Genomic DNA, 13421 nt, shown 5'->3' on the forward strand with positions numbered 1-13421 from the left:
AACATGTTATGGTGATCTGAACACAAGTGGACAGCCAAGATACATCGTTGTTGACACCTTGGCCTGACATGCGTCTCCAGCTGGCCGCTTCATTACTGCTCTGCACATATTACGTCCACATTTTTGCTAGCTGCTCTGTAGCATGCTTCCTAGTCATGTTAGCAGTTTCGTCAGAATAACTCAGGGGTAGGCAATTTGTGGCTCCGGAGCCACATGTTACAGAGCATTAGGGCAGTGATACCAAAACAACCACAACATCCTGCACTGATGATGTAGTACTTATCGGAGACACTTCAGATCTGGCCACATGGGGAATGTCACTGACATCAGGGGGTGTACTTGGTCTACAACAGTGTTTGGGTGGGTGGTGTGTGTTAAGTGGCATCTATATGAATGCCAGGACCCAAGGTTTTACAGCGAAACATTGTATTGTAACGAGATAGTCGCTGTTACTCACTCCATCCAGTAGTGGTTTCAATAGTTTGACTGATCAGTCTATGTCCCAACCCTCACCTATGGTCATGAGCTCTGGGCAGCGACTGAAAGAATGAGAACATGGATACAAGCGGCTGAAATTAGTTTCCTCCATGGGGTGGTTGGGCTCACTTAGAGATAGGAGCCCAACCACCAGGATAGTAAGGAGCTCGGATATCTGGAGGGAGCTCAGAGTAGAACCGCTGCTCCGTCCCACTGGTAGGAGGCCCCGGGGTAGACCCAGGACACACTGGAGGGACTACATATCTTATCTGACCTGGGAACACCTTAGGGTCGCCCAGGAGGAGCTGGAAAGCGTTGCTGGGGAGAGGGATGTCTGGGGTGCTCAATGCATACTCATACACGTATATGTTGCTAAACCTTGAGAAGTTTGCATAATCCTCCAGTGGTCTGTTCAACCTGACAGCCACATGAAACACACTTTTTACCATTTCTTCACAATATCTTTCCCTGAGGGTGTATTCACCTTAAGAAGGGATGGAAGATGGAAATGAGATTCCATTTCTATTTTAATCTCCGCTGCAGCAGCTGCATCTCCTGCCCTGTCACCGTTTCCCACCAACTTTGAATACCAGGTCATTAGCACCAAAGCCAGACTTTTACATTTCTCCAACCCCCACTGTTCCAATCAGTCTGGACGCACACACACACACACACAAAAGACACACTAACTACAGTCTAATTGCATGCACTGCTAGTCTGGCTTACTTAAAATCTTGCTGTCTGCTCTGTTTGAACTCCCTTTGCAAATGCCCCAGTTGCTTATGTTTTATTACAATCGATGCTTTGAAGAAATGGAGGAGGGAGGGCTGTGTGTGAGTGTGTCTGTGTGACTGGCTGTATGTATATTAAACAATTATAAAACCTTAATTCACATCTCATTACAACAGTAATCTGCTGAAATCAGCAACATTTGTATTCATCTTTATGTTGGTTGAATCACGTCCCTGATTAGTATTTAACACTCTCTGATTAAAGCCTGCACTCTTTGCCCCGGCAGTTCCCATAAGGCCGTTCTCTCTTCAATAAACAAGAATTAAAAGTGAGTCTCTAAGTTTAAAGGCCTTAAATGAGATCATTTGAAAACACCCCAAAACACAAGCACAATGTATTAAATTTATTTATTTGGCTTCTTCTGTCTAATAAAAACGTATCACTTGTAAAATATTTAAGGGCTTTGTTGTGCAGTTATTATGCCTCTAGAATCTAGTTAACTGTGTAAAGTCGCTCTAAATAAAGCATCAAATCCTACTGATTTCAACCTTAAACATTTCTAATTAGAGAGTCAATCGTTCTCATCAGCAGGTGCTTTAATACTCGAGACAGTTTAGATCTTGGTGTCTTCCAGGGTTTGGCAGCAGAGGCAACTCTGACATCCCTGAAATGTTCAGGCAGGGTGGAGAGGTGGGGAGTTGTTACAGCTGATCAAGCAGAGGGAGGGAATCTGTTTTGTACAGCGAACGACCATCCAAGCCTCGAGAACGAGGCTTCCTCCCGTTAGACATGAACACTGTGGAGCTCCTGCCGAGTCCTCCACCTCCACAAGAGAGGGAAACCAGCAGGGGGGAGCCTCATCACATGCTCTGCTATACTAAATATACAAAGACAGCGGGATTACACAGATTTTATTACTGCCACATTTCTGTTTGAATAACCTGGGCTAGAAATAATTTCCTGTAGAGATTCTCCGCCTGACTGTATTCAGATGCCCATGTAAAGGCTTTATCAGATTTATATACTATATTTGGTAGTGTTTATGAAATACTATTTTTATCTGTCATTTTAATGTCGGACTTCCTTGTACGGAAACCCGAAAAGGCTAGTAAGAAAAAAAATTTTGGTGATACATTTTCTAAGTCTGATCTATACAGTTTTTTTCTCTCCTATCTTAGAACTTAAAATTAGGTAAAAAAGAAGATTATTCTTCCACCAAGCCACCTAAGTTTTAAGTTCCTTATTCTTTTCACAGATGAGAAGAAGGTGTATTTTATTTTATTCATTAATTCATTTTGTCGAGGATCAGTTTTCTGTGTTACGTTTTTTAATCTGTGAAAATTAAGTTTTGACATGATTATTTTTCCAAGTCTTTGTTGTTGTAATTCTTATTTTGGCCATAAGAGGCTGAAGTACACATCTCCCCATGTCCTAAATATGACTTTTTTTAAAATAAACACAAGAAGTTTGTGCTCTAATAAAAAAAAAAAAAAAAAAAGGGATCAGCACTCAGTGAATAATCCTCCTAAGCCCTACGATAAGCTATTATGGCAAGGCTTAACTATACAGACCCGTGAGCAGTGATAACTAACATGTCTTTGGGGTCATCAGGTGGGAACCTCCTTTCACCGGTGTTTCGACACCTCCAGGAGGCTAGACAGTGATCTCTGGCGTCCCAGAGACACTCCCCTAATGCCAGGTCTCACTGCTCCCCACACTAACCGAACAATCTCCTTTACCTTACCTATACTACCACAGAGGAGGTAGACCCAGGGAAGGAAGCCTTGTTAGGCTATCACACTCCCCCGCCGGGTTAGGCTGTACAGTCTACCTCCCCAGGACGAGCCCTCACAACAAAGACACCTCCAGGAGGCTGGACAGTGATCTCAGCCCAAACAGCACTGCCACCTTCAACCAAGCCCAGGCTCCGTTTATGCGAGCTCCAGGCAGAAGCAATGCTGATACTACCTTTACTAGCACATTCACCATACTCTATTTCACACGCTACATAGCATAACTACAATGTAAGCTAAAGTTAAAGGAGATAAATGAACTCACAGGATCAGCAAACACACTCACTTTGCAGCATGGTCTCAAACAAAATGGATTCAAATAGGCCACTCCCACACTTAAATAACCTTCCTCTTCCTGGATTTCCTTCTTACTTACACATGGCTTTCTCAGCCCAAACAGCACTGCCATCTTCAACCAAACCCAGGCTCCATACATGCGAGCTCCAGGCAGAAGCAATGCTGATACTAGCTTTCCTGTCACATTCACCATACTCTATTTCACACACTACATAGCATAACTACAATATAAGCTAAAGTTAAAGGAGCTAACTGGACTTACAGGATCAGCAAGCACACTCACCTTGCCGCATGGCCTCAAACAAAATGGATTCCAATAGGCCACTCCCACACTTAAATACTTCCTCTTCCTGGATTTCTCCTGACAGGAAGTGGATCTCTCCACCTGATCTCAAGGAGTTATGTGCCCTGCTTAGTAGTTCCCCCTGCTGGCCCCCAGCTGACATTATTTCTTCTGTAATAGATAAACTGGCTGCATTTAATTGCTTCATCTGACATTTCTCTCACTGTCTTCCTCAAATTCTGTCCCCGCACTCCGAGTTCCCCCAGGAGTGAGACAGTTGATCTTGCTATGAATCCCCTACACCCCACTTCCACTGGACAAATTCTAGTCTTCCATCCTCGCTGCTCAGCTTCTGCTCCTAAGTCTGCATATCTAAGCATTCATGTTTTTTTCAGGTGAGTTTTAATTTCTACATTTCTGATTTAATTTCTCAGTCCATAGGGACTTGGGTTGGGAACCAGAGGGTCGCCTGTTCGAGTCCCCGTCCGGACCAAAATATGGAGCGTGGACTGGTGGCTGGAGAGGTGCCCTTGAGCAAGGCACCAAACCCCCCAACCACTCATGGCGCCTCACCAAGGGCAGCCCCCTCACTCTGAGATCTCTCCACTTTGTGCATGTATAGGTCCTGTTTGTGCATGTGTGTGTGTAATTGACAAGCAAGAGTGAAAACATTGAATTTCCCCTCAGGGGGATTAATAAAGTGAACTTAACTTACATGCACTCTAAACACATGGTAAATACATATATATATATATTGTGTATTGGCAAGTTATGTAACATTACTGTCATTATTGCAGCAATAATTCAATTGTCAACTGAAGGATGGGATTAAAGTAAGAATAAGCATCAATATTCATTAAACAGCACCCAATTCTATATCATAAATATGAATAAATAAATAATATGTTATTTAAATCAAAATGTATCCAAAATGCTTATTTTGTTGTGTATAACTATAATTAAATGTACAAAATTATCCCATTCCCTTAGCAAGAGTCCATACGTCCCACTCATAACACCAAATAGTGCGGCTTGCTGCAAGACTTACATTTTTCTGTGGTCAGGAAGTGCGTTCATGCCTTTCAGGTGGGAAGAAATTCTTTGTAACAAGGGTCAACATGCCCCCCGGAGAATACCTGAGAGCAATTTGCTGGCAAAAGTTAAACTATCCCCAACATTTAGTTTGATGGCACTGGACTGCAGAATCAAACGACCACAGCAGTCTTTCATAGATATTGCATGGCAGCTGATGGTAAAACATCCCACTCATAAGTGGTGAAGGGTCCCTGTTACCTTGACTAACGCTACAGAAAACTAATCTTAGCTATGAAGTCCACTTAATCTAGGCTTTAGCTGTTGGTTAGCCATGAACACTAGCCTATGTTTTCCCTTGCTATCAAGTAGGCTAAGAGCTAACACTTTTGGAAAGTGTGCTTCAGCAAAAGGTTTTACTTGTCTCCTTGGTCTTTTTCTGTCGTGTAAAGCAAAATGTAATCTGCATGGACAGCTGTTTAAAATCACAGAAATATTATGCTGTAGCTTGTATGTGTTTTCAATTTATTAGGCATATATTTACTGATTGATCAGCTTCCAGCCTGTCTGTGAGCTGTAGATTCCCCTCACTTGCTATGGTGGGCTGGGATATAAAATCAACAATCAACAATTGGTTCACAAAATGTCTGCTGTCAGCCAACCTGGTGAAATATTTTTTTTTCCTCATGTCATGCAATGTGTTTTTTTGTCAAGAAAATATCAAGTGTTGCATGCCTAAATTTGGCTTTAGAAAATGGATCACCAGTTTTTCTCACTTGCCTCTCAGGGCTTCCATAGACTCACCATGATGCCGTGTGTGTGTGTTTTTTTTCTGTGTTTCTTTAAATGTGAGAAGTCAGTTTGGGAGTATTTACTCTTGTCCCCCATGTAGGAATACACCAAATCCTTCAGCTGTTGTATTAATCCATGCATTTAGTATTTCAATCTATAAATTTAGACGACTACATCATAGCGACAGATGGTATAGATTTAGGTTCAAGAAGCAACTGCGGCAAAAACAGAAATACCCATCAGAGACGTTCTCCATGAAACTGCGAGTTACTCACAGTCAGCTCTTCTCCATCCCTTAAGGGTTGCTTGTAAAATGTGTTTTTCTCTCTTAAGCTAATCAGATGGGAAAACTGAGAAACTGGGATAAAAATCTAGCAGGAATTTCTGGCACAGCTTCACCCACTCCCACTGTGCACAGAGAAAGGAATATTTTTGACCCCTTAAAACATTTCACGAAAAGCACAGACTGTTTTCTTGGTTTGATTTTGGTGAATCATTTATCCAGGGACTGCAGGCTTGGCTGCTTTCTAGTCATCTGTTTACATAACAACATAACATATATGGCTATGCATTAGTGCTTAATTAAATGCAAAAAACACAATTAAGCCCAATGCGGGTCGGTCATAATTCAGGTAATAACTCACAGCTAACAGACAGACTGGTCACCAGAACATGTGGGAGGTGAATGAAATAACAGAAACAACTGTTCAAGCTATTTAGTGAATACTTTTGTTGTGAAATATGTAATGAATCATTTCTGTCAGGATTTTGGGACAAATAACACCAAACAATATGAATAATGGCAAGGTTTTCTATTTGAATGTATTGTGTTGAAAATTATTTGACAATAAATAAAAATCTAAATTGACTTGACTGACATTGTATGGGAGGGTTTACGGTTCCCTGTATAATGTAATGTACTGTGGTTTCAATAAAATGCTGCGCAAATAAGATACTCTTTCTATAAAATATGGCAACCTTTTATTAATTATATGGAAAATCTCCCATCCCATATGATTGAATGACTGTTTGCATGTTCCGTCTATTTTCACCACACTTGTATTATAAGAGACTGTGCAATTGTGGAGAAGACTACCCTATCTCTCAAACCCCCACACCGAATTTTTGTAGTGTAGTATTTAATTTTATTTGTCACATTTTTATTTGCATTGTTAGATGTCAGTTTATTTTATTGTCTGTTATTTTTGAAACATTCATAATCTAAAGCTGATATTTGTGACTGTATGCTTTGTATATTTTGAAAAGCTGAAATAAAATATACAAAAAAAAGCTGCACAGAGATGGATTATTTCAATTCCTTAAATTCAAGGTTTTTTGTAAGTGGCTATAAAATTCTCAATTCCTAAAGTCAGCTCTGCCAAGTTTTTAAAAAGCACATTTACTTATCGACTTACTGTTGTGTTCAGGTTTTCCAAGAAGGATTCAGACAGTTTGCTTTAGTGAAAGTAACAATACCACACCTTATAAAAAGTAAATTTGCAGTGAAAGTCATCTAATCAAAGTTTTTACTTAAAGGAAATGTTTGTACTTTGGGAAATACACATTTGTTTTTCTTGCCAAGAGTTCCAGTGGAGTATTTATACCCTAGTGTGGGATAAATACTGTATAAAGCTCACACCAGGAGCTAGCTAGCTTAGCTTAGCACAAAGACTGGAAACAAAGGGAAACAGCTAGCCTGGCTCTGTGAAAGATAACAAAATCTGCTTACCAGCGCCTCTAAAGCTCAGTCATTAGCTTACCAAGTTGTATTTTGTTTGTTAAATTCCTATAAGTGTAAAAAAAAAAAGACAAATCACTGTTTAATGTGGGTTTATGTGCTGAAATATGCCTAGGGCGGGACAAGTAACATCCTGAAGTCTCTGCTTGTTGCAGGGCAAATGGTCTACATTAAACTGCTTGATATACTATTGTGTTATTTAAGAACGATGTATTATATTTCAAAGACTGGTAATACATTTTGTATATAAAATCCTAATCTGAAAAGTAACTATGAACTGTAGAATAAATGTAATGGAGTGAAACATACAATACTTAGCTACTTCTGAAATGCAGTGGAGCAGAAGCAACATAAAAGAGGAATACTTAAGTAGGCTAATGTCGCTACCACTTAAAGGTGCTATATATGAAATTCATAAAGTTTATAGCAGCATACAACAGTTTCCTATGTAAAGATATAGTAGAGTAATGGCATCTTGCACAGAGAATGAAATCACGTTTCTTCTGTTTGTTGTAATCGGGGCTTCCCTTTTTCATTTTAGTAGCTGGGCCGGTGTGCAAGTTAAATGTGGGTCCGTCCCCCTTTGCCCCACTGGCTAGCTATTTGTTGTCACTCTGCACCCATCTGCAGCACACAGGCACAGAGCAACATTTGATACTGACGTTTATTTATACACAGAGTAAACAGGAACTTGAGCTCACGAAGCTCAGAGCCCACACACAGTCTCCGGGTTCAGGGTCCAGGGTCCAGGGAATGGACCGGGCTGAACCTGGAAGCGAGACCGAGAATTAGGAAGTGAGTCCTCGGACCCAAACAGTTCAGTCTGCGAACAAATGGAGGTGACAAAGAGGAGCTTACTGATGGTGTGGTTGAGAAGGTGAGGGGTCCGGAACCAGAAGAGTAGTCCAGGGAAGCAGCAGAGCCGATGAAGGACGAGCAGGAGGTAAGTAGAAGCCAGGCGATGGATTGAGGGGCCTACAGGTAAGTGAAAGGAGAACACTCAGGTGGGAATACTCACGCTGAAGCGTCGTCGCAGGAAAACACCACACAGCCATAGGCAGACGGAAACCAGAGACGCAGAGGCAGAACTCATGGTTGGGGACAGAAGGCTAGCGAGTTTACCGGGAAACAGACGATGCAGGCAGGTCAGAGGCAGGCAGGGTCGGCAACGGAGAGCAGACAGGTAAGGAGTGCTGGAAAGTCTTGCATGTGGGCAAAGAACAATCTGGCAAAGCATGTGTGTGCTGGAGAAGCTGAGTGAAGTGGGGTGATCAGGTGGGAGTGGCTGGCAGGTAGAGTGGAAAAACACTGGGAGGGCAGGGGAGCAGAATGTAGCTGGGACAATACGATGTTTACCACTGATAACACCATCCCGACCCACGGTGACGGGACAGCATTGTTGCACGAGTGTACAATTCTCATTCTCTTGTTTCCCAGTTAGCTCTGTTAGCACCATTAGCGTTAGCCGCTGCTATTTCAGCTCAGCCACCTCCATGTTTGCTTGTGAAATTAGCGGTGAGAGCCGTGTGCAGGCAATCCTGGCCCAGACTCTGAATATCATATATTGCACTTTTTAGCTACGGTACTTAAATACTGGATATGTAGCCTACTAGAGACAAGCAAACGCACTTAAGATTTGAAATTTAAATTCTGAACTACTCTCTCAAGATGATATACTGCCTGTCTGCATACCTAGACATCTCTTTGAACTTTGGGTGAATACACCCTTTAATGTCTGATAAAGGCAACATGGATTATGACCTAAACACATGTATCCAGTGGAGGAATTGTTCCTTGTTGTTTGCACAGATCCCCCCTCAACACACACACACACACACACACACACACACACACTCCTCCGTTACAGCTGCAAATTAGACTGTGAAATTGACAACTCATGTGTCGCCATCTGGTTGCCATGACACCTAGTTATTAGGCCTTCTGACAGTCCTAGCTCGGCTTGTTTGTTCCGTCTTTCCCCTCCTGCACATCGACATTGTTTCCGATATAAAAAGGCATGAAACATCAGGGGGGGTAGCCGAGAGTGTGGGCTGAGAACAGCTCGGCTCTTTTCAGCGAATGTTGACTTCCATCTAAGGTAAGGCACCAGCAATAAATAGTTTGTCAGGAGCCTCTCATTTAGTGTTTTAAAATCCTAGAAAAATAATACATCACCATTAGAGCCTTTAAAATGTTCATACAGGGTGCTGTTGTACCTCACAGTGAAAATGTTCCCGCTAAATGTATAATTTCTCCCTTTAACATCTCACCCTATTGATTTCCACAATCCCTCTGTGCCACACAGGTACAAAAGCCTCATTTCCACACATTTCAGCCCCTGTCTGGACCGCATTGAGACTTTAATGCTCCACTGATCAATGAGACGATTAAAGCAATTTAAAGGCTCCTTTGTTCGGCCCGTGCATCGGACTTCTCAGAACTGCTGGGCTGGCAGGGTGTTCCTCTACGCCTCGGGATAACAGCCTTGTGAACTCATGTCCCCTGGATTAAAAGTGCACAGGGCAGACATGGCCTTTTTGTCATGGACTGCTATATTGCACACAGACACCCCAGGGACTGTGCTGCAGTCTGGGAGCAATGGTGGTGGTGGTGGTGGTGGTGGTGGTGGTGGCGTGACTCATGCAGCTCCCCCCCTTTCATCTTGACATTTGACATACTGATGTAGAGGATCTCAGCTGGAACAAACACAGTGTGCTGTGTCACAGCTGCAGAGTCTGTGCCTCTGAGCCCCTGGCTTACAGAGCTGAGAACAGGTAACAATGAGTCAGCGGCTATTTAATTCATACACCTACGCTGTGGAACTCAGGGGGTTGTTTTCAAGCTGATTTTATTTTTCTTTTCCACTCTGTTCCCTACTGAGAATCCAACATCTCATGATGCTACCTATCATTCCTTTAAAAGTCTTCAACTCTGCGAGGATTTGAGGAAAACTGGAGTGCAGGATGACATTTTAAAAAGTCCAAGAGACAAAGCTGCACAACAACTAATAGGCTGACTCCTGCAAAGCAGTTGGTAATCCATTCTCATTAAAGCTCTTCCACTGGACAACAGGGACATTAAAGTGTGTTTGACTATATTTTACCACAAACACAAATGATGCTGCTGAAGACTGAGTGATGCCAGAGGGATTCTGCTTCCTAATGAACCCCACTGAGACCTCTCACCATCAGGTCCTTCAGCCCTCTGCCCCGTCTCATCAGGGTGGATAAAACACCTCGGCAAGCCAGACAGCACAAACAGACCACACAGGCTCGCTCTTTACCAGCTCCGCTTGCCTCAGGTAGCTGAAGGTGGATGTTGACAAGCGCCTCAGAGGACATGCTGGCACACACTTTCCTTGGATCTATTAACTGCTGATTCTCCCAACAGGCCACTTCCACTCTGCATCAGTGATTCAAAACAATCTCTAAAATTAGTTGGGAGGCAAACCAAGGAGAAAGGAGAAGGGAAAACACAGAGGGGCCAGTCTTTTTTAATCATCTCTAAAAACCATTTTATCTATGAATTCAGTTTCTGGGTCCTTGCCCTGTCTGGCACAACGGATTAACTCCAAATCCACGTTACCCAAAACTGAAAATATATTTAACTATTGTGTATTAGGTTCTCTTATTTCTTGTACAATCTGTTTTTAATGATACTCTACAAAGGGCACTATAAGAAAAGTATGGCCTCATATTCAAATAAAAGGAGGTATTACAGGTTAATTCTGTCATTCATCAAATTCTGTGACCTTACTTGAAATATCAGCTTTAGAAATTTCAAAATTAAAGGTAGGTCTCTAATGATATGTGTCAAAGAACTGAAAACAACAGCTCCAGTGTTAAACTCTACTCAGATTTAAAGGTCAATATAAATAAATAATGCTGTTCTAGACAAACTGAAAAACATATTTAATAGGGCTGACAAAATAACGCGTTACTTTTGACTGATTTATCACAGAAAAAATAACGGGTTAAAAAAATTAACACTGATTAATTGCTCTCCGTGGTGCCATTTGACCCGGTGCGTCATTGAAGGCCACAGTGGCTTTGTCATATGATGGAGGCAGGTGAGGTGACGCTGCTTAGCACCGTGAATGGAATGTTTACATCTAAAAAATACCCAGTTGGAACTGTTGATAGGAACACCACTCTCCGCAATTTGTGCAGTAAGGAATTTTCGTACAATCGGAGTAGTTAAGCCTAAAATATCACCTCAACACAAAGCAGTTAGCAACGAACCTGAAGGTCCCAGCTAGCACAGCCTCTGATGCTAAAGCTAGCAGTCAGCCTCGTCAAGCCACACTCAACCAGGTGTTCAAACTGAGTCTACCTGTGACCAACTAACTTACTCTGTTGCAATGGACTGCAGACCAGTTTTAGGGTAGAGGACAGAGGAAAAATTGTGTCCAAAATCCATTAGCTTTACTACAACACATCTGCTAAATGATATCTCTGTGTCAAAGGAAATTTAGAGTTGTGTAAGTACAAGCAAACACAGAGCTGAGTCTCATCCTTCAGTCCAAGATGGCCTCTTCCTCTAGCCTCTGCCTGACAATTTATTTTGTCTTTTTGAAAAGATGAATTAGGGTTTATCTGTTTGTTTGTTTTGTTGGCATCTCCCATGAGCCTCTGTCAAAGCAGCCACTTTTAAAGCCTGATGGGAGCTGTAGTCACTGAATGCTAACAAAATGAGCTTTTATCTTAAATAGCCTACAGTCTTTCTTACAAGGTATTGCCTGAGATGCCACAATAAGAGAGATCTAAACAAATAAAAGCAAATACAAATACTGTACAAATACTGCTTTCCCACCAAATTAGCTCTGGTTCTTGAATCAGGATTCTTGGAATCTTAATTTTATGTAGCAAACCAGCCTGTGTTTTCACCAGTGTTAAGCCGAACCACAGTAATCAAGAATGAACTATCAACAGAGGGTGTTGCACAATGCACAATCAAAATAAACGGTATCCTAGTTGCAAGATAGCGCATCGCATTGGTTTCCTGTGGTGGCATGGTAGTGCAGGTTTCTTGCTTCTAACCCCAGGTGGGGGATTCAAACCCTGGGGTGGGGGAGATCTTCTGTGTTAAGTTTGCATGTTCTCTCTGTGTCAGCCTGGGTTTTCTCTGGGTACTCTGGTTTCCTCCCACAGTCCAAAGACATGCAGGTCAATTGGTGACACTAAATTGTCCGTAGGTGTGAATGTGAGTGTGAATGGTTGTCTGTCTCTATGTGTCAGCCCTGTCGACCTGTCCAGGGTGTACCCTGCCTCTTGCCCAATGTCAGCTGGGATAGGCTCCAGCCCCCCCCGCAACCTCCAACAGGATAAGCAGATATGGAAAGTTAATGATTACCTGTGAACTTTTTCTCTGTTATCACAGATATTTGTTTTTAGCTAAAAACAAACATGCATTAAAAATAAAAAGAATATTTTGTGCAAGACTCCATCCTCTCTTTCCAATCTGTAGTTTTTGACACGTCCACTGAAGTCGTCGCAGTTTGCACTTTGGGCCAAGGAAAACCTGCGATTTCTGGGTTCCAGCTGGTAACCAACCTTTCGGGTTCAAAATCAATTTATTTTTGGTAGTAAATGACTCCATTAGGTGTGTAGCAGACACGAAATCCGTTCCATGTTGGTGAAAAAGGAATAAAAGTGTGTAACCTTTCCTTCTTGTTCAACCAACAAGGAGGAGAATAACAAACTACCAATAGCTGTCTTCACTGATAAAGCTAACGATATATTCAGATCAGGCTGAGCCCGTTAAATAAGCCACAGCTGAGGTAGGTGCCATCAGACTCTGAGGCTGAGTCACGGTAGAACAATGCATAAGCAGCAGTGACTATGCTTGGATTGTGTCAGACATTACTGGACAGACACAGAATTCATCTTGAAGCCCAAAAAAGACTGCTGAGAAGAAGGCAGACCTGCCTCAGGCTACCTGGCCCAAGAGATAGCTCCTCTAGTTTCAATTTAAGAACCTCAGTGAGCAGCTTGACGCTAGCTGCAACATTTGTTTGCCTGAACACAAGAGATAAAGTGCAGGGGTAAGAGGCAACACCTGAAGGAGGTAAGCCAGACCTTCCTCTTGTTCCACCATCATGTGTCAAACAGACAGCTGACAGAAGGCTGGACAAAGAGCTTAACAGTTACCCTGTATATTTGCTTGTCTATGGAATTGAAAAAAATAATCAAACCAAATGGAAAATCTTAGCAGTGCATCTCCTTTTCTCCTCCAATGCCTGTCAGACTTTTTACACAACGTCCATAAAAAATAGTCT

The 13421-nt window shown here is 42.2% G+C and overlaps 1 long non-coding RNA gene across 1 annotated transcript; it reads right to left on the reverse strand.

Annotated features, from left to right (window-relative positions):
• Positions 1-7807: 7807 nt before the first annotated feature.
• LOC144466838 (uncharacterized) lies at positions 7808-8369 on the reverse strand. The gene is made up of 3 exons (XR_013493238.1): positions 8267-8369; positions 8003-8119; positions 7808-7913 (listed from the first exon to the last, which is right to left on the reverse strand). It is a non-coding gene; the product is annotated as an uncharacterized LOC144466838 (long non-coding RNA).
• Between the last annotated feature and the right edge of the window lie 5052 nt (positions 8370-13421).

This window comes from Epinephelus lanceolatus, chromosome 14 (genome assembly GCF_041903045.1).
Source record: "Epinephelus lanceolatus isolate andai-2023 chromosome 14, ASM4190304v1, whole genome shotgun sequence".
NCBI lineage: Eukaryota > Metazoa > Chordata > Actinopteri > Perciformes > Serranidae > Epinephelus > Epinephelus lanceolatus.